The sequence below is a fragment of the Passer domesticus genome, chromosome 4 (genome assembly GCF_036417665.1).
Source record: "Passer domesticus isolate bPasDom1 chromosome 4, bPasDom1.hap1, whole genome shotgun sequence".
Taxonomy (NCBI): domain Eukaryota; kingdom Metazoa; phylum Chordata; class Aves; order Passeriformes; family Passeridae; genus Passer; species Passer domesticus.
Genome location: NC_087477.1, coordinates 55,933,299 through 55,956,168, shown reverse-complemented (window position 1 = coordinate 55,956,168; position 22,870 = coordinate 55,933,299). Strand labels below are relative to the sequence as shown.

At 35.5% G+C, this 22,870-nt stretch overlaps 1 protein-coding gene and 1 long non-coding RNA gene across 4 annotated transcripts in view; both read right to left on the bottom strand.

Annotated features, from left to right (window-relative positions):
• SGCZ (sarcoglycan zeta) overlaps window positions 1-22,870 on the bottom strand; it is a 395,468-nt gene that overhangs the window by 119,194 nt on the left and 253,404 nt on the right. The gene's annotated exons all lie outside the window — the stretch shown is intronic.
• On the bottom strand, window positions 765-21,597 carry LOC135299268 (uncharacterized). The gene is made up of 4 exons (XR_010361280.1): window positions 21,461-21,597; window positions 2,446-2,533; window positions 1,179-1,280; window positions 765-988 (listed from the first exon to the last, which is right to left on the bottom strand). It is a non-coding gene; the product is annotated as an uncharacterized LOC135299268 (long non-coding RNA).

The following is a 22,870-nucleotide window of genomic DNA, read 5'->3' as shown; positions in this document are numbered from 1 at the left end:
GATACCAGTAACATTAAGCATGAGGAATTCCAGTGAAAAAGTGGTTGACCAGCTGGAAAGGAATGCAGGAGTGCCAGACATGGAGGTTGAAATGGACACCCTCCAAAGCAGCTGATTAAGGAAGGAAATTCACCAGCCCCCTGATTATTACCTCATACAGCTAATTTGTAATGATAGTAGTAATATAACAATCTAAGGAGAGAAAGAGGTTAAAGAATTCCAATTCATGTAGTACATCTGGTTGAGGAAGAACAGAAAGGGAAACATGGATTAATCCATTTGTTTTGATGTTCAGACCAAAAAAGAGAAAGAACTGCTAAGTGACTGCAAAGGACATATACAAACTTAAAGAAGAAAAACAAAACAAATCCCAAACGACATTACCACTTTGGGATTTCCCTCAAAGACCAGAAGAAATAACTAGATAATGTATGTATCTGTGAAGAGTAAACCAGAGCACAGACCTCAGTGATAATACAGATTAATGGCTAACATCTTTTATGAATACAACAGGAGACAGGATGAAGAGGAAGCTCCTGAAATGCTTTCTTGAGGAGTAATAAGGGTGGATAGGCACTGCTTTCCATTTGGCTCCAATTAACAGAGAATGAGGAGTGAATGGGAAGATTAAGTGGTAACGTAGTTGAGACTGGTCACAAAAGGACAAAATTCTTGAAAGTTAGATTAGAAGGACAATAATTCAAAGGAAAAGCAGTGCTTTTTAAAGCAGGCAAATCCAGTGAAAGGACTCTTAGTTAAAATTTCCTGGGAGACTTGCCGAAGGTGAAAAAGAAATAAGAGTGAAGTGGTAACTCTTTAAACAAACTAATTTACCCAAAGGAGAAGAAAGTCTTCTGATAGATACTGAAGAATATTGGCATTTCTGAAGCATGTTTTTCCTGCTTTCTAAATTTCTTCTTTAGTCAAAAGGTGAAAATAAATTGGTTTTCTGTTTTAATTGGTGCACTGGTGATAAAGGATTAAGATCCTGCAAGGAAAGGATGAATGCATTTATGAATAGTTGTATAACCTAGGTATTTTCAAGCCCACTGAGTGAAATGAACTTCATCTTGAGGTATACAAAATCAGCAAATGATAAAATATTAGCTAAAAGATGTCTACAACAGTGACATAGCTCAGAGCAGTAGAGTGCAGCAATCCCTCATTTCCCCACTTACTCCATGTTGGCTCACACTGTGGGGCAGTTTTTCTGCATGTGAAGGGGATTCCTTTTGGATGAAATTAAATCAGAAGATCTGTTCAAAGTGCAGCAACAGTCTCTAAAAGGAACAGAAAGGTCTGAATCAATGTGTGATCTGCAGCACAAGCAAGTCCCACAGTAAGTACCAAGTGCACATGCACCAACAGAATGCTTTCAAATCAAAGAGACCTCCTGTGTCCTGCTTCTTGTACCACTTAAAAGGCTAAAGGTCTCAAAGTCAGTAACCAGTTCACACAGATACCCTCAAGCTAAAGGTATTTCTTTATATTATATCAAGACCTCCTAGGGTCTAACATTTTCTTCTAGCTTCAGCTGCTGTATCAGCAGCTCTTCAGCACTTTTCTAATTTGCTTGTCTCACCTGCCTGCATTTTGTTTCTTTTTTTTTTTTAATTTTATTAACGATGATTTCCCTTTTCCATCCCTCCCTTCCCATCAACTTGTTCAATCTCAGAAGATTGAACACATTGCAGTCATAGGACCAGTTCATGGTCAAAGGTCTCAGCTGTGTTGCTTTGTATCCCTAAGTTCTGCATCTACCATCAGTTGTCTCCAAGATTTTGAACTGTCCAAATGCAAAACTGCAAATCCTCTCTCATTTATCCTGCCTCTTGCTCATACAACTGAGACATTGAAAGTCATAATTTCAGGGTGTCTACTTGCCTCCACCACAAGACTTAAGATACCATCTCTTCCATTCTAGCCAATACTCAAACACAAATTAAGGAAGCAACAGGCACTATATGTTGCATTTAAGTGAACAACTAAAACAAGACTTGCTTTGATGGCAAAGGGCATGAGATGACCCATGTCACCTCCACTAAACAGATGAGAATATGCTCTGGCATTTGCTGAAGCAACACCAGGAAGCCTGGGCAGCTGAAAGCAAGAGTTTGTAAAATAGCTTTCCTTTGGCTGTCTTTGAGCAACATGTATAACAGAGATGTTTTTTCCAGGGCACCAGAGTAATCATAAAGTAAATAAATATGCATACCTATACTCTAGCTTTTGGATCCTTGCTACAAACTGTTTTTTCTACTGATCTATTCGTATTGCACCACAGTAGTTTTTGCTGTGTGGCTCATAATTATGCAGCCTATGAGCACAAAGCCTGTGAGAGCTCATTAAGGATGGATGAGAGCAAACTGTAAAGGTGAAAACTAGAAGGCAGAATTGGCATTTATCTTTTAAAAGGCAAAAGAGTGGCAGTAAAGATCAACTTACCTTGAATCCTTTGAAAAATATCATGAACTCTACCAGAAGAGATAATCAAACAAGCTATTTGTAGGAAGCTGGAAGATGCCCATGAGATCTATGAAATGCAAAAGCAATGAAAAACCAACACAGGATAAGGATGACACAAGGGACAATGCAAATAAACATTAAATAATAAGGCGGGGGGGCAGGAAATTATAGAGACATACAAAGAAAGGCTAAAATTAATGTTCAAACTGGTGAAGAGAAAGTAAGCATATGATAATAAAATATGAAAACAGTTGATTCATGCCTACTGATAATAAGACAATAAACAGTGAACTTACAATGAAGGAACTGAGAATCAAGAGGGTGTCAGTAGAATATGGAAACTGGACCAGAAAAATCTTGCAAGGTTGTGCAATATCCATTTGAAATGATTTTAAATAACTTTTTTGGCAGATGTATAAAGAATGATGCACAATTTAAGATATGTTGCAGCAAAGGATGGAGCAGTTGACTTTTGGAAACGTTTTCCTGAAATTCTCTCTATAATTCTTTTTAGATTTCCATGCAGAAACTATTACACACAGTACATATCTTCACAAGATGACTCATCTTTGTTGAGGAAATCCTTATACAAAATGCATTTAAATCTCTTTTAAGCTCACTCTATAACACTACATATATCTAAGCCACACCAAAGTCAAAAGATGATAGAATACATTAACATTTATACTTTATTATGTTCTGCAAAATATATTTTTACCATGCTTACTGTATGTACAGTATTTCACTGAGTCTATCCACAGAAAAATCGAAATAAGAATGTTGTTTCCATGCAACATCTTACAGATGTTCAGATGCAGCATATCTGCATATTTTTCCAAACATCATTAATATTAAAAAAACAACCAAAAAACCCCAAAACAAACTAACAAAACCAGAAAAAAAATCAAACTACCCCCCAAAAAAACCCCAAAAATAAAGAAATAAGATTATAAGAGATGAAGAATGAAATATATCTGAATTTTCAGCCCCTTTTGGTTGTTACAGGCATCATAATTTGTTCTAACAGCGCCCTTGCATCCAAACAGAAGCATATTTAATGTGTAAATTTCAAGACTTATGGCTGACTTCATTATTCAGGAAAATGTGTGTGCACTTAGTTGGTTTAAGAACTACACTTGTCTTGACTGTTTCAGGATTATGATAAAATTACTGTAGTGATCATCAATAATTGACAGTTGTATTGGATTGCAAGAAAATAAAGTACCTCTTTCTAGTCTAAATAACCAACATAATCTGTATCTGTGGGGTGTTTTTTGTGGAAGAAGTAGCAGAACAATGGAACAACCATAATTTCTTACTATGCAGACAGTAAGGCAGTTTCAAGAATACCTACATAGTTGATCTGCAGTGCAATTAAATATGCAGGGAATTATTCACATACTTCATTTACTTATATTCCTCAACACTCACAAGACAAGGGTGAGCAGGGTCCTTTTTTAGATACAGAATGCAAAACAAAAGACGAAAAGCCCTGAAAACTGGGCTGACAATATACTGAGATAAATCTGGTTGTGTTTTTTTAACAGAAAACTGAAATGAAACCCCAGAGAGCACAAATCCAGTTGTGAGTACAGTACCACTGTGCACACTGCAAAATAAAGATATCCATAAGCCACAGTCAGACCTAAGTGCAGCTGTCAAATAATAAAGCAAGAATTACTCAAACAGAGAAAAGGGCATCATGCTTTCAAAGACATAATATATAATATTTGATCTGCCTGGTATGCAAACCTATAAACTTATCTCACACATAACTGAAAAACAAATCTAAAAACCATGGAAACTTAGAAGTGTGTCTTGGATTACAGAAAATGTTTTCATGCAGCATAAGTAGTGGTGCATGTATTCCTTCAGTCAATTAAAACAGCAATAGAAACACAGAATCATTGTAACTGGACGGCAGCTCTGGTGTTTGACTCATCCAGCCCACTTGGTGCTCACAGCAGCCCCAGCAGCTTGCTCAGGACACTGTCCACTTTGAACTCCGACTGCTTCCAAGGACTGGGACTCCACTGTCTCCCTGGGCAACCTCTTTCAGTGTCTGATCAACCTTACAGAAGAAAACCAGGTGCTTTGGGTGCATTTTACTTAAATTTGAAAGCTAGGGATTTTATCTCAATTTTTTTCGTTACAAAAAGAGAAAGAGAATAGAACATATTGTGAAGGCTTAAACCTAGAATATGCCAAAATAACATGAAGCTCACACAATGAAATGAAGAGGTCCCTAGTGCCAGCTGCAAGGGAAACCATGGGTCAGGTGAAGGCACTGAGATTTCTGCTGCCCATTTCTTATCAGGATTTCAGCAAATACATTCAATATAATTTTCAGTATCTGAGTTTTAATACCTTAACAAAGTTTTTTAAAAAATATAAATGTGACAAAGGATGAGATCTAGTGCTTTGTCATTCTCCCTAGGGAAAATCAACCCTAGAATGAGAAACTGGTCAAATGTGAAGGTTATTTCAAACTCTTATAACAGAAGCCCAAGAGTTATCATAATATTCACAAAGAAATGGAGACCATAAGGAACCTGAGTCTATTCCTTCAGCAACTCAGTTTTACTTAGTTAACCTCACTCTGAGGCTGCCCGGAGCTTTGGAGTTTTTCTCTCAGGTAGGTATTGACTTTTGTTGCCATGATACAAAGCTAGAGACAAGTCATCATTTAGGTTGGTACTACCTTCCACTGCATGATGCACACTTTTCTACAAATGTTTAAGAAACACTTAACAGGTCCAATAAATACTATATGCAGACTGAAAAGCATCCTAACTCTAAATTTCTGAACTTATCTTTATAAATCTAAAGTTTGAAAACGTTCAGAGCCATGTTAGTCCCTATCTTTATCATAATCAATTTACATAATAACGAAAAAAGTAGAAGGAAAAATGTGTTGCTAACCTCAGTTCCCACAATCAAAGCATTCTATCTCCAAGCTCCTGGCTGTCAACACCACAAAGAGCTTAAAGAAATCAATGATATCAAGAACTTAGATGTTTTCAGAAAGGCACCTTTTCCAGAACGTATTTTCAGATTTTAATTGCATATTTCATTGCTATTTCATAAGCACCACATTGACAAATACGGTCACATAATGCTGAGCATCTGCACTATTATACAGCACTGTAGGAAAACAAGATTGCATTGGCTGAAGCATCCTACCTTACAAACAAGTTTTCTTGAATCTAAGACTCCACAGTATATTTCAAGAATATATTTAACAATTGCATGATTAATTAAATCTGTCACTGAATTATATTAGAGAGAGGAAAAAATTCCAAACTAACCATGAACAGGGAGTAAATAAATGTCTACATTAAAACAAGCAACATGGTACCAGAATCCTAAATGCTCTTTTGCCTCAATCTCTAACATGTACTGTTTAAGACAACAGATTTGAGAAATGTGTTTATGTCTACAGATTCTGAGATAAAATATATGCAGTACCATTCTGAGATTAGAGTCCAAATTTACATGTGTAAGAAATTAGATTGAATCAAGAGTAATAAAACAGAATTTTAATAAGTACACATTATATGTCTTTTTTTTTCTTTTGCATAAGTATATAATACATATTTCAGTTTTAAGTAATGAAAAATTGTTATCAGATCCATTTGTTTTGTTATTCCCTTTGAACAGGCTAAACATAACAGAGGTCTGGGATTGATTATATGATTTTTTATTAGGTGAATTTGATTTTGTATTGACATTAGTATACATCAAAATTAATGGCTTTTTAATGACATGCTAATGGTTAACTAGAAGTACTGAGAAGAGGTGAAGGCCTAGATTTAAAAATTATTAATATGACAAGTTTTTCAATATTACTATACATAAAACTGAGAACATGTGAAGAAAAAAGAAAGAAAACTTAAACTAGTTTCCCTCTTCCTTCCCTTCCGGGAACAAAAGGAGAACAATAAACTACAGAAATAATATTTGCTTATATCAAGTCTGCAAGTATTCTAACTCCCCTTTTCTCAAAATATTTTTCCCAGAAAATAAAGACTGCCAAAATATAAAAAAGAGTGAATACCACATCAGCATGATAATTTATCTACAAAAATAAAAAATACACAATGCCATTGTCTTTGTAATACAAGTTCATTACTAAATTATAGTTGGAAAGCAGAAAAAGCACATTACATTCCCCTGCCCAGAGCCAATTAAAAAGCACAAAGAAACGGAATTAGGAATATGTTTTTAAAATGGTAAAAATATTTTTAAAAGGGAAATCCTTAACCTATTTTCTTTAGGAGTTACAAAAATTAATTTGAGTGAAAATTTATTGAGATAAAATTATTCAGGGACGAAAAATTATCAGTATTTCTAAAGAGATTTAGAATAATGGGATTCAAAGGAGTTTTTCCCAGACCTCTACCAACATCTAAAATGAGTAGTATGTTGTACATTTATATAAACGTTTAATGTTATGTAGAAATGATATTGTTTCACCAATTGAAATACAATATTTCTCCATTGCCCTAAAATAAATGTGATCATGTAATGGCTGGTGTAAAAAAATCCCCAACCAAAGAAAAACTCCATAAATCCTTAGAGCTTTAAAACTAGCAAAAAATGTGGATTTTGATGTGTTAATTTTTAATTTCTCACCCTTATTTGCCTCATTTATCTTTATGATTTTCTGCTGCTACTCCATGCCTTTTTAACCCTGTTGTTTCATTCTTCTAAGTCTCTTTCCATAGAAATGTAACTTAGGAAATTCATTGCTTGTTATTTGCCACTTGTTACTGATGGTTGACCTGCTTTTCGTTCCTCATTCTTACTTAACAATGACCTTGGTATCAATTAAACTTGCTGGGTTCACATGGCTCAGTAGGTTGACTTTGGCTATATTTGAGGCCTTTTGTGTGTTGTTTTGATTTTTTGGTGGTTTGTTTGTTTGTTGGTTGGATTTTTTGTCTGGTTTGGTTTTGGGCTTTTTGTGTGAAAACACCTTTATGTGTACTAGATTATATTCCTTTCAAATACAGTAATTAACAACCTCTACACATTCCACAGTAGTTCTTGATCAACTCTATCATAACATTTTTCAATATTATTACATGTTTTCAAAATTGTGTTGAAGGTAGATTATTTTTGATTGATGTCTAACAGCAGCCTAAAATATAGACCATTCCAGAACAATTATATAACTTACAGAACATTTCATAACAATTAACATGAACACTGAGCTATATTCAATTTTCAAAACACTTCAGTCACTTTATGCAGACAATAATTCCAGTCTGACTAATGACATTTCTGAGTCATATATGCTTGAATAAATGGCTCAGTAAATTCAACAGCCTGCATGTAAAATATCCCCACACTCTGTGTAGTCAGCAAGGGATTTCTGTATGGAAATTTATATGTACGCAGACAATGACAAACTCGACTTTACATAAGGCTTTTGACACAGCCAGCCATGTTCTTCTGTGGAATCTGAGGAAGTTCCTTTCAAGAACAAACAACTAGTTGGGTAAAAAAGGGAAGGAAAGAGACCAACATGTTTGAGACTTGCTGATCAAACTAATGGAAAAGAAGCAAATGCAAAGGCAGTGGAAGCAGGGACAGATATCCTGGGAAGAGTAGCGGAATGATGCCTGGCTATATAGGAAAGTAGTCAGGAGGGCCAAAGTGCTGCTGGAGTTTAACTGGGCAAGGAATGTGAAGAACAAGGGCTTCTACAGGTATGTCAGCTAGAAAAGGCAGGTGAAAGAAGGCATGCCTCGACAAGCAAGACTGACAGTCCGGTAACAACGGATGAGAAGAAAACTGATACTCCACACTTTTTTTTTTGCCACCAGTCTTCACTGGCACCTTCTCTTCCCACGTTTCTCCAGTGGGTGGACAGCAGGATGGGGAAGAAAGTAGAAAAGTTCTTCCCACTGTAACAGAAAATTCAGTTTCTGACCACACAAACATAGTTGTGAACACAGTTCTGTGGGACCCAATGACACGCATCCCTGAGTCCTGAGGGAATTGGCTAATGTAGTTGCCAAGCCACTCTCCATGATATTTGAAAATCAGAGAGGTGGTGAATGCCCCATACCTGGAAACATTCAAGGATGTCAGGCGTGATGGGACTTTGAGCCTTGCCAGATGAAGATGTCCCTGGTCATTGCAGTCAAGTTGAACTAACTAACTTTTAAAAGTCCCTTCTAACTCAAACTACTCTACAATTAGCCCTACACTGTAAAATTTTGCTGAAGACTTGGATGAGCAGACGGAACAACCCCCCCCTCTCCGCGCCCCAAAAATTCCATAGATGAAGTTAAATGGAAAAGTGAGAAGCTGATAATGCTGAATAGCAGAGCTGCAGAGAAGGGCAACAACAATTTAATAATTTCTACCAAGACACACAAGGGAAGAATAACGGCATGCATGTAAACAGGTTGGTAAAAAATGTCCTGAGTATCAATCCTGCTGAAATACATTCAAGGCTTAGAGCACTTGACAAATTAAATATGTGACTGAAGAAAATATCTGTCTCCATCTACTTGGCCCTGATGAGGTCACACCTGGAATACATGGACAGCTCTGCATTCACCCCACCCAGCTCAAGAGTGACTTAAAACCAAAGAAAGTTCTGTGCAGGGCGACTAGAATGGTCAGGATCCCAGAGAATGTGACTTACAAGATGATGTTGGGGGAACTGGAGCTGTTTAGTCTGGTGAAGATGTAGAGATGGAACACAAATTTTAACTACATGGGGAACAGTTACAAAGATGTGAAGCCTCAGTTATGACAACATAACACAGGTTCATCACCGCAAATTGCACACTGCTAGTCTGTGGCTGAACATTAGGAAAATCCACTTTTCTAGGAGAAAAGGAGATGAGGAGAGGAGGACAATGTGTGAGCAACATTCCATACTTGGAGGTTTTCAGGACACCAGCTGAGCTTGCAGGTGTGTTCATGGTATTTGGCACAAGAGACTGGGACAGAGGACTTCCAGAGGTTCTGTCTATCAATATTCCCATGAACATTTGTGTGCAAAAATAATTAATTGAAAGAATCTCTACAGATTTACTGCTATAAAAGAGGTATGTGCTTTTGAAAAATGCTCCTTTCTGTAAGATAAAGCAATGTAGAAACGGAACAAAAATGTGACTAAAAAAATTAAAGGTTTGCACATAAAAAACCCAATGTTTAAAAAAGGAAATTATTTAATTTAGGTGTGGTATGAAGGTGGTACACAGCAGAAAGATAAAACACAGCAAGAGGTAGAGCAGAGAAAAAGTGAGTGCCACAGAGAGTTGTCATATGAAAACGAGAGGAGCAAAAGTAAATTAAAACTTGGGAGAAAAAAGAAAATAGGCTAGCTATGTAACTAATTTGTAGAACTCAATGCCAAAATGCAGCACTAAAGCTTTGTGATTTAAAAAAAGCCCAGGATTAAGTAATAGAAATTTGAATCTGGAAAGAAAGCCATCCTGTTAGGATTTCAGTAATGAAGCATTCACTACAAGACTCTCTGAAATATTGCCTGCAATATGTACTGGCCACTGCCAGAATATAGGGCAAGACAGCCCATTGGTGTCCCTGGAAAAGGCTTTGAAGGGTGGAAAGCCTCACATACACAAAAGACACGTTCAGTGCAGCCTCTACCTTTTAAAAGGTTGACAGCACTGAAGTACCCATGTGACAATACCCGGGAGTTTGATCTTTCCATTTTTTCCATTATAATAAATCAAGTGGTGATACAATTTATTCTCCTATGCCTTTTGAATTCCAGCTGGTAGAATTATGCCCTGTTAGCATAAAAACAATACATTATTACTGCCAAGTGCTATTTATCATTTCAGATGTTAAATTCTTAGCGGTATTAATTATTTATATGGCAAAGCCAACTCAACTATTAAAATGTAAAGTAAGGATGCAAAGTGTCCTTTGATGTATATCCTTTGACATAGAGAAGTGTCATAAATCTTCCAGCTGGGTATTTTTCCAGTTTAAACCCATCAAGTTATATGAACTTATCAGAAGTGCTTTGTGACGCTTAGTTTAAGAAAGCCACCTATTCACTAGGTAACACAACGTGCTTTGCAGCAAGATCAGATAGTTGCAATTCACAGAAAGCATCTTGCACGAGCAGACTCCAAAGTCCTGGGTTTGGAGCTGACTTTGCAGCAGATAGGAATAGCTGCCAACTGAGGTACAAGGGAAGAGCACACTGTGCTTGCAAGTATAGTAAACACACACACACAAAGCATTTTCCATCAAGATGACAAAGCATCAAAGTTTTCTTCACAGTTCGAGGAATGGCAGTGCTTTAATTAGAAACTACTGGTTACATAAAGTATTTGATATTCTAAACCATGACGGAAGCTATAAAAAATGAGAATCAGTCTGGCTTGTACATTAAGCCAGGTGTCTTTTTAAAGTTTAAATAATTCTAAAGGATGTTACCCTCTTTAAATAAGCAGAAGTATAATCAGGCAAAAAAGTCTTACTAGACATTAATATTTAGCTTTAGCAGCAATTATAATTTAGAATAACATTTTTAAAACTAGAAACTGGTGAGAGGGGAAGGCAAGACAGGGAAGAACCCTAAATTTATGCAAAGGCTGGGAAAATTATTACAACCTTATATTTATATATATTGTTACATTATACTTCCATAAGTTTGGATGACCTTTTTTTTTTCAATTTAACTTCCAAATTCCCTTTTATCTTCTGGTTAGAAATAACTACAGAGTCAAAAATATTTGAGTTGACTCTAGATCAGGGGTGAATAAAAGTACCTGAGAATCCTAACAAAATCTAGTGTTTGCACTGCGCAATGTAACTCAGCAAGTTTCATGAAAATAAATAGGTTGATAATGAACTATCTTATCCTATCAAGAATGTTATTTCAGAGATTTAGTTAGCTGTAGAAAGAGTAGTGCGAGAGTTCACTTGTACAGTCATTGCAACATGATGACTGTACATTCCCTTTATGTAATTTGTCTGATTCTTCTGTTTCAGGTGTTTTACATATATTATACAAAGCAGATCCTTATATTATGTCATTAAACAGATGCCAACAACACTGTGAGGAGTTTGGAGCTATGATTTCAGCTTAAAAGTGGCACCAGCAGTTGAGTTTGGAGAAAATGTACTCATTTTTACCTGAGGGCAGTGAGTAAAATTTTGTGAGTCTGAAGCCACAGGGTGGGAGGTTTTTGTGTGGGGTTTTTGGGTTGGTTGGTTGTTTTTTCAATTGGGCCACAGTTATGAGACAACTGAGGCAATAAAAACAAATTAAAGACAGTAAAGGTTTTCACAAGAAAAGATTCCAACATAGCACTGAGAGCTCAGGGAATGTGCATCGCTACATTCCGGGGTAAAAAGGATTTCAGAGATTGCATAGGCAGTATATCCACAGAGGTATAGGTTTTCCTTGCCAAAAGGACACACAGCAGCAATGCATAAAGATCTCCAATGGTATTCCCCTTCTGATGAGATGGTGAATTAGCTCATAGCCTTCAATAAGTGAGACAGTACACCTAAAGAACAAATAACTGCTCTACTTCTTTATGAGTAATAAATGGATCTCCTTAAGCATTTTATTTTAAAACTCATTTTCAAACCGCTGCATATGTACATAGTTAAGCATTAAAGTTCTTTTTCTCTTATTTTTATTCCTTTGGGAATAAAAATACAGAAAACACCCCAGTATTTCCATTGGGGCACCAACCCCACATTAATTTCAAAGTCATTTGGGGTGCGGGGGCACGAGAAGGGGTTGCTAAAGTTCTTAATATTTTCATTTTGAAGGGTTTTTTTGTGGATGTTGGGTTTTGGAGAGTAGGTGTGTTTAGGCGTTTTATTAGGTTTGGAGTTTTGTTTCTTTGTCTTTAAATATGTTCTACAGTAGCATGAGTCTCTTCAGATATCAGGTTATCCATTATGACTTTTAATTATTTTCTAAAGACTTTCCTTCAGGTTAACCTTCCTCAACCTGTTGCAAAATCAATGATTTTTGTCCCTAGCTAAATAACATCTATTCAAGTTTTGATCTGTGCTGCGTTTTGAGTTTTATTTTTGTGTTTTAATACGACATTGATATGAATGTTTGATCCACATGATATTATAATGCTCTGTTAACAATTTTTCATCCTCAAAAATGTTCACACATCCAATGTATATGTTATACCCTCTATGCAACTAATCTCTGGCATCAACTACAGATCATCTAGTACGAAATAAAATAATAATACTAATAATAAAACCACTGAAGAGATTATGAGATCCCTTTATGCTCCAAGACTAATACGACAGTTTTTAAACTGATAAATTTCGTATTATTTAATTTTACATTGAACAAGAAAGAGCCATGAAGAATTATATCAAAAGCCCTGAATTGCATTGATCACAACTATGTTATCAAGCAGTATGCAATATTGCATTTTACATAGCCTCTGTTATGGTGGGCCTGGGCTGCTTAGTGGGCCTGAAAATAACTGCAGTAATGCTTTCCTCAAGTCTCTTTTGGGTTTTTCTTGAAAACACCAGAACCAGCTCAAAGAAGAATTCTTTGCTCACTGAGTGCAGAGATCTTTAGGATGACACTAAAAAGATAGAAATCATGAACTTTCTAACATGCATCTGAGTATGTGCCCAGCATGAGTCCCATATAAAAGAAACACAAAAGTCTCTATTTATGCACCAAAGTACCTTCAAGAAACTAACACAGTATGAATTTCTTTTTTCTTCTCAAAAGGAGAAGAAAAAAAAAGTTCAACAATATTTGCCACAGGAAGAATTTGAATTATAGAAAAAAAAATTAATGAGAAATTTTGCTGCTCTCTTCCAGTGCTTTTGAGAAAATGATATCCTGTAAAACACTAGATTAATTATTTTTGAGCTCAAAACCAATTACATTATGTTCTGTTTGTACTGTATCACTGTAACTTGCCTGAAGCATGCAAAATGTGAACACTGATCACTTACACAAGCTTCCAGCATATTCTTTATGTGCACGTTATTTCATAACAAAATGAAGGAACAAACTCCAAAAAGTAGGATATACATACATATAAAACCAAACAAATTGATATATATACACACACACATGTATATAGATGGGAAGAGTGAGAGAGAGAGATGGATGGGAACCAGACATCCCTACCTAACAGAACAGAAATGTGATATTTTGGGATGCAACCACTTATGAAAAAAATATTCAGATATTAAAGGTCCTTCCAATATTTTTGGCACGACACTATTATTATAAATATTATTATAAGTATTATAATAACACTAATATTATAGTATAATATAGTATAGTATAATTAGTATATTATAGTATATTATATAGTATATTGTCATATATAATACAATTATTATAAGTATTATTTTCTCACACCAGGGACTAAAATGAAAGATGACATAATTCTCAAATATCTTGTATTTTTGTATGTGAGGGACCTATCAGTAACATTTGGTATGAGATATCCTAAATTATAATTTTCTAACATGATCTCAGACCCCAACAGATAAAAATATTTCATAACAGCTAAGCTAAAAATGTGATCTCTGTGTGGTCCAACATACAACTTGTTGCAAGTGCAGGGAAGGGGTGAACCCAATAACTCCTCACATCATAGAGGTTCTGTGCACATGCAGTACAGCAGACTCAAAATGAACAGGAAATACAATTTCTCCCTAGAAGAAGCTGAGAGGAGTGAGCTGTAGAAATTGTTTAAACACTGTTTTGGGGAAATCCCCCCAAAACTGTACATCTTAGGAGCAGAGTAATTGTCCAGCTCACCACTTCATTCTGGAATGCCCACGAACAAACTGGCCACTAGCAAGACCTACAAAATAGATCAAATCCTGCTGTGATCAAATCCTAATATACCAGAATCAAAAAGCTTTTATCAGAAAAGTGAAAATAAATATACCAATTTCCAAAACTAGAAACATTTCTAAATAAAAACATCAAAAACAACATATTCAGTTATGATTGTAACAAGGCTTTCTTAAAAAAATGCACGTTCATCAAAACACAAAAAAAAAACCCTCTAAGAATTCCAAAAGTGCTCTAAAAAATTTAATGCATAATGATATAATTAATATTTTAGTATTCTTAAAAGAAATTTCAAGATCTCAAGAACTGCCATACCAACTCAGACCCAACCCTGTCCTGACAGCTGTCAGCAGCATTTGATTGGAAAAATAATAAAACAGGACCAGGGTAGAATGATACTTGCCCAGCTATAAAGGCTCTGACATGAGACCTTAACTACTGTGTTTAATGAACTCTGATGAATATATCTTCTATTAGTTGGTCTAAGAGTTTTCCTTAAAATCTATTTGTACGTTTTCCCAGCTGCAATCTTCACAGTTCAAATGTGCACAGAACTAATTTGAAGTAATGTGTTTAATGTTTCCACTCCTAATTTTATAGTTCCTTATCTGTTCTTCCATGAGAGTCATTCCTTATAAGGCATAGCTTTCCATTCTATGATCTATTTCTTCAAGATTTTATTATCAAGATGCAATGAGAAGAGTTTCATGGTATATTTAATGTGGAAATTTAGGTATGGATGGATGGAGTAGGATAATAGCATACTTTAGGTGTTCAAGACTTCTCTGATGAATTCCAGATACATAGTTTGGTATCTGACTAAGCCACTAGTCCCAACTTTTCAAAAGTTCTAAAGTTCATATGCCTTATTATAGATGTAGATATTGAGTGGACAACAAAAGACCATTCACTGTAGAGGAAAACATTTTGTTCTTAACAAAAAAAAAAAATTTACTCAGATAATGGAAGTAGCGTTATGGAGGATTATTTTATGACTTATTGTTAATTTCTGAAGTTAGAAAATCCAAATCTTTAGGAAATATAAAGATGGGCTTGGATCTTTCCCCACTCCTTCACATAGTAAAAAACTTTAAGGTGTGAACGACTTAAATACCTTACTTTTTTTTCTACTTATTTGGAGCTTGTGAATCTTTTTTCCTTTATCTGCTATTGAAGAGTATATATAAGTTTGAAACTTTACGTGTACCAATATAAAATCCTCTGTCCTTAATTTTAAGAAATTAAAATAAATTTCACATCAGTAGCTGTGCTAATAATTACTAAAATAATTCATCCTACTCTGCTTAATTTTCTCATTAAATAATGCATTAAAAATAATTAAAAACTGCAGTTTCCCTAGCAGGGGACAGACCTCTGCAGAGCACAGTTAAATTGTTTTTGCAGGCAGGGACAAAGACTGGTACTCCTACTTATAAAATAGTCCAAAGGAAAAATATTTTCTATTTCTGAGTTCAATTAATGATCTTCAGAAAAATGTGTCACTGTAACACTGAAAGAGCATATTTAAAAAGAAAGAAATAATGTATGACTCTGGCATGTATTTGTATACTCTTGAATACTAGTAACAATTAAAGTAAGTTACCACTGTTTTCTCATTATTTAAAATTAACATTGCTTAGCTGATTTATTATTAAGTCTATGTGTGTAGGGGAAATAATTTCAAAGGAAAAAAAAATCAGCTGACTCCAGGCTAATATCCTTGAGCACCTGAATACCACGGGTAGACAGTCAGACATACTGACTGTTATCATCATCCAACACAGCCTCAAAAAAAGCAACTAGAGTTTTGTTCACATGACACTTAATATCTTAATTTTCACATTACCTTTACTGAAAACATAAAAAAAATACAGGGAAATAGGAGAATAATTTGTCTGATTACTACAATGGTTTGGATGGCAGAGGGTGAAATAACAAAGTGAGATAATGGTGCTTTCTGAGCTACAGGAGATATTGTTCTGTAAAATGATCTCTGGCAGTTTTCATCTGTGAATTTCTTGTAGGTTTTTTTTTTTTTAAATCTGTACCTGAAATACATGAGTTATGGTAAAAGCAAAAAAAAAAATTAAAATCAAAACAACAACAAAAAAACTCCAAAATAAAAAAAAGTAACCAGCAATGCAAGAAAAAAAACTCCAAAGAAACAAAACCAAAAACCCAACCAACCAACCCCCAGTAAAACCCCAAACCATTAAACCAAAATCCACATAAGATATTTATCTACATTGTCAGTTAAAATTCAACACACTGCACCCATGGTCATTTTTTGGCTTTGGAATCTATTCCGACCAAAACTCTATAACTCTCCATAAAACATTCCTGGGTATGTGTTCTCTACTGCACTATGACCATCAAAGCAACTAAGGATTAGAATAATCCTTGTAAAATGATAGCTGATGGGGCAAGAGAGTAAGGAGATTAAATAATGCAGAAATAATTCAGAGAAAAAAAAACTTAAAAATATTAACATCCCACTTTTGGCTTTATGAAAATATTTTTCTTTCAAACACAAACCAGAGAGTATAGTTTCATCATGCCTATGTATTTATTTTCACTCTGCAGAGCACCCAACTGTCTCAACTGTGAAGAGCCAAAAATGCAGACCCCCAGTTTTTGAAAGGAGCCCATGAAGTCAAACTCCACTCTGTACATAAACTATTGCTGTATTGATTTTTGCTATTCCTACTGCAATTGTTCTATTTCCCAAGAAAATATTTAATATGTATGAATTTAAAAATAAATACATACATATATATGTCTTCATATACCCATTAAAATACTTGGAGTAATCATATTTATATTCTGAGAATAGAAGAGTATGTGTCTAAGCATGGACTTTTGAAAACAGATTATTTGCATAAATGCTTCAAAACTAACTGTACTTATCCCATGACTGCACTAATATAATACATTTGATTTATTACTTGTGTTACAGTTTACCAGGTAAAAATCCAACTGTGCCTAGCATTGAGCAAAGAGAAGATAAAACTTGCTGATATCTGTAACATAAACCTCATAATCTAATAAATCATAGACATTGAATAATGAATGTGACTGCAAGAAACAAGTAATGAAAAATTATGTGTGCATTAGTACAAACTTGAATTTACATATACAGTAGAATTATTCATATGCAGCTTAAAGTATACAAATTTAAATATGAAAATAAACAAACATAATTACTAAGCATACTTTAACAACAACCCCTGGAATTTCCACACTATTTGGCATCAGCCAGTTGTCTTCCATGCAGCAGGCAGGCTCTGCCACAGGTTCTTGCAGGAAGAGAATTCCAGGGAAGTGGGGAATGCTCATAGATTTGTGTTAGCAGTGCTGAAATACCTGGCAGGTATTCATGCACAACTTCATTTAAAATGTGATAATGTTCCAAATAAAATTTAAATTAATTACCTGAAAGCTAGTTTTACTGCCACTGAAATCAAGTTACCACTATTAGATTCACAGCCAGGCACAGTAACTGGAAGCAAGGTGATAAATTGAGAGCACTTACACAAGCAGGGTGATTTACTCAGGACTACAAAAGGAACTGCATATTTGATAGATGAAGAAAGGACCCAATAGCAAAAAAACCTAGGTGGAGTGTCAAGATTACAAGTGTCAAGTGACAGATTTCAATGGATATGAAGCTTTTTGGAAGAGGCACAGAACTTGTAGCTCCAAGTTTGAGAAATGAGATGTGTTCCAACTCAGCATTTTATGTGTGTGTCTTAAATGGGGTAGAATAACTATTCTGGTTTGGGCAGGATAGTTCTTTTGCAGTAGCCAGGAGGGGATATGGCTACTAAGGCACAGAGGTGTTTCTACACCTCCCTCAGGTAATTGCTGAGGATGGAAAAAAAAGGACTGCTTCAGAGGAGAAGGTTCCTGCAAGTTGAGAAAATGTACTGGGGGAAGGTGTCCAGCATTATTTATTGTCATGTGTTTTCCTTGTGAATTGTTTATTTTCTCATGTCTTTTGTCATTAGTATTTTTTTTGTTACTGTTTGTTCTCTTAACTCATTGCTGTTTCCAGTATATTGTTCTTATCTCAACCCATGGGTTCTGCCCTTTTTCCCAAATAGAGAATGGGGAGAGGAATCTGCCTGTGATTTTAGAGGAAACACTAAATTCAAGAATACCATTCCTAACCACAATAACAAAGTTCAGAAAACACTGGAATGGTGGGGGAATGCAAAGCATTAACAGAAGCCACACAGAAACAGAGAACAGCTCAAGGGGATGCCACAGACCTTTAGATAAAAAGGAACAGGGCTGAGAAACAGAGATGCAGATTTTTGCATTTTTTCTTCTACACTTTCTTGGAGTCAGTGGAACTGTTACCGCATTTCTGGAGAAAGTCTTCATGCACTTGGCCTGTTCTGCAAAAGCATATCTAGTTCTATGCAATTCCCACTTAATACATCAGAGATATGTGAAGGAAGGAGAACAGAATCATTCCCACTCTTGTAATCTAGAGCTAACATGGCCTTGCCAGACAGATACAGCTTTTCTCTGAACTATTTCTGCTCAGCATTTTAACCTCTATATACTTCTCAGAGGATCAATTATAATTTATAAAAATTACTGTAGGCTACAATTCCAGTGTCTCATATGTCTGTACCTCCATCTATTATTCCTGCAACTTCATTATTAACTATAAACTATTTATTAACCTTTTTCAACATTTATCACTTTAAAAACTTCTGCTCACATATCCAAACCCTCAGTGAAGTACAGTCCTCTGAAGCATTACTTTGACTTTCTTCAGTGACTCAGGCACTTGATAATTAGCAAAATCCCTACCAAGATTGATCACCTAGAGTCTAATTAAATACCCAGTGTGAACATTTCCTGATTAAATTCAACTGCATTATGCAAAATTAACACCAAACCCAGACATCTATTCTTTGCTTCAGGAATCTGTGCCAGTACTCTGTTTTACAGAAGAGTGATATTTCACTCCAGCTTCAGTTTTCAACATTTTTATTATAAAAATATTACTATTTTTCATAATTCTAATACATAAAATATAGAAATGCTATTCTTCGGCAGCATAAAATAAGAAAGAATAACAGCTGAACACGAGAACTCCCTCCTCCAAAATCAGTGAGACTTAGCAGGACCACTGGCAGATTTCCCTCTGATTCAGGGGGACACCAGGCTGTCACTCAACTGCTCAAAGCACAGACTACTGCATAAACCGCTATTCCACACAACTGAATTAATATGAAAGAAAAAAAGCCAACACACACTGATTTTTTTATACCATTGCACAACAGTGCAGTCCATTGTGGCCATGAAGCCATAAAAAGTATCATTAAATCCAGAATTTAATTTCTTTTTCCAGAAAGCCTCTTCAGAAAGTAAGAACTTTTGAAATTTGGAGATACTGTCCCAGTGAACTGTGTCACAACAATGTCTTTGTGAAATATGCAGATGCAATGCTTTTAAAATTAAAGAGTACTACTGTAGTGACAAAAAAGACCTAAAACCACGAAGAAACATAAAGGCTAGAAAGCTCACAGTTCATACAATTCATATAGAAGTATTGGTTTTTTGGTTTTTTTTGGTTTTTTTTTTTTTTTTTCTGGATTTAGAGTCAGACACACTTATTTAGGACCCAGCAAATAAAGCATTGTTTTTTCTAGAATCAAGTTGGTATCCCCTCCACTTTCACAACCTTTCTTCCAAATTCAGTTCACACCATTTCTCCCAGGGCCACAGGATCCTCACATATCCTGAAACAATCTTCACCTCCCGTTTAATTTGGTTGACATAAAAGAGAAATTAATGTCTGAACACAGCATGGCATCTAGACATCTTTATACTGAAAATAATTTATACTTTGGGAACACTTGATCAAGTTTTGAAAAAATAGTCTTGAAAGTTTGAAAAAAAATGGCAAGAACTTACAAACACACAAAAATAATCAAACCCAAAGAAGGTAAAACCAAAAAAATCTTGTTGCACCTAAGTGATCATTATTCTACCTAAATAATGCAAGCAGGGCTGTATATTTTAATGGGAAACATAGGAAAATAATATGTCTCACATTTCAATTGAAAGAAACAACTTTATATACATGTTTTATCAGCCAGAAAACTAAATTTAGAGAACAACTGAGGAGCAGCTAAATTCATTATTGTTGCAAATTACAAAATCTTTTGCCAACACAATTAAATGGGTTTTCACTGTATATCTTACAGTGAAGGGAAAGATTAATTTAAAAGGCCTTTTCAATTTGGTAGACAAAAAATTTTTATAATTTAATCTCTGGATAAACTACAACAAAGAAAGATTCCTATCTATAAAGACAACTATGGTAAAACCTTCTTTCATGCTAACTGCAACACAATTATAATATAGCAAACAGAACACCAAAAGATCAATAATCACATGTGATGATAACTTCATCACCAACCATCAAAAAAAGATGAAGCAAAGAGCAAAAAGAAATATCAAAGATTTAATAATCCTCATAAGATCCATAACACATGAAAAGTGGACATCAAAACCAGTCAGGTCTGCTGGTTGTCCTAGTTACAGAAAGAGGCAGTGGAGTTTTTTAGCACTGAATGGGGGTCACCACAATGTTTATTCAAGACCCCCAAGTTCATTGCTGGGATGATGGCTTCAGCAGGAAACACCAGGTGCTAGAAACCGGGAGTTTGCCATCTCTGCCAGAGCACAGGAGACAGTGCCCTTAAAACCCCTGCTGAACTTCTGCTGCCCACCAGCCCCCCTTCCCTTTTGTATACTTTTGATATTAATAGTGCTGTTGTTAGCATGCTTTTAGTAAGTGTTATTTCAACTCATAATCTCATTTATTGTCCCTTCCTTACCAAAAGGGGCAGAGGAAAGGGAGTGGCTTCCTTGTAGTTTAATTTTCCTGATGGTGCTAAAACCAGCACATATGTTAATGGTTTAAAGTTTGTATACTACCCAAACTAGTTTCACTCTTTTGAAGTTTACTGCTTTTTCCTGTTTTACAATGTATCACAAGATAGTCTTTTCCCATTCATGAAAGTTAGCAAATACTTTATAGCAAATAAATCTGAACAAAGGGGAACTGTATACCTGCCTATGACTGCAAAGCCAGTGTTTTAAGAGAATACCATTAAAAAACCCTTAATAATAAAATGGTGAATTTACCTTATTTGACCAGCAGAATACTCAGAGTAGCTCAATGAAGGAATTTTCAAGAATGCCTACCAGTGGTTTCCACAAAAAAATTTGTGCTTGTCAAGGAGAAACAGAACCTTTCAGCTACATTTATGCTTGCTTAGGTCCCAAGGGCATTTTTAGGCCTCCCTAATTAAGGCAATGCTTTACCAGTGCTCCTGCAGTTGCAGGTAATTGGCAATCACTAACAGCAGGGTTCTGATGAGGATTTACTTTGTTAAAGCAGAAAAAAAAAAATAACCAAACAAAAACAAAACCAAGAAGAGAAATCTGTTTTCTTCTTTTATTTATCTAAGGCTAAGCCTCCAAACAACGGTAATGCATTTCAGTTTAGCTTAGATTCTACTAGGTGAGCTATTTTATCAGTCAGTTACATGAAAAATTCAAAGATCCAAGCCATCAAAACAGGGATTTTTTATAGCTGCAAAATGTTGAATTTTAATAATAACTGTTAAACTTTAAACAGCAAGACTATGGTTTTTTTACAAATACTGATAATAGAGACATGGGGGGAAAAAACACAGATTATTCATTTTTCCTGAAAACACAGAGATATATTAAACACTACATATGAGATAATAATTGCTACATGTAATGTGATGTGGCATAACCCTTCAAGTAACTGTTGCACAAAGTGGGACCCCATCCTCACCACCTGAGTCTTCCAGGCCTCTCCATCTTGAGAAACAGTTCAAAGAGGTGAGCCACCAGTAGTGGATGAGGACTGAGGCAAGGACTAATTGGGAGAATTCAACTCACAGAAATCAGTGGGACCCAAGGGACTGAATGAGGGCGCTGAGGAAATTGGCTGATGTTCCTGCAAGGCCCTTCACTGTCATCTGTGAAAAGTCATGGAGATCAGGGCAAGTCCACACCAACTGGAGAAAGACAGCAGTTGCACCCACCTTCAAAAGAGGGCAAAAGGACAATCCAAGGTTGTGGACAGGTGGATAGGTATGAGTAAAAGTGGGCTGGATAGTTAGACATGCAGGACAGTGATTAATGCTCATTCCCTGTCTGGAGACCAGTGACAAGTGGTGTACCACAGGGGCCTTTTTTTCAGTGTCTTTATCAATGACTTGGAGGAGTCAAAAGAGGTGGGCTGTCAAGACATTTTACTGAGATATTATTAGTCAGATACAGTTGTAAATTTGGACTAATTCTCAAATTTTCTGTTTATAATCTGTATGTAGATATATACATGTATTTCTGTGAACATACTAACATAAATAGTAGTTACCCCAAAAGCAAATTACCTAACAAAAAGCTTAATCATGTTGAATTTATTCTCTGATGAAAGACCATTGGACACCTTCTACTGAGGAGCTGGAAAATGTAAGAAAGCTCTTTTATACAACGCTTACAAGATCAACCTATAAA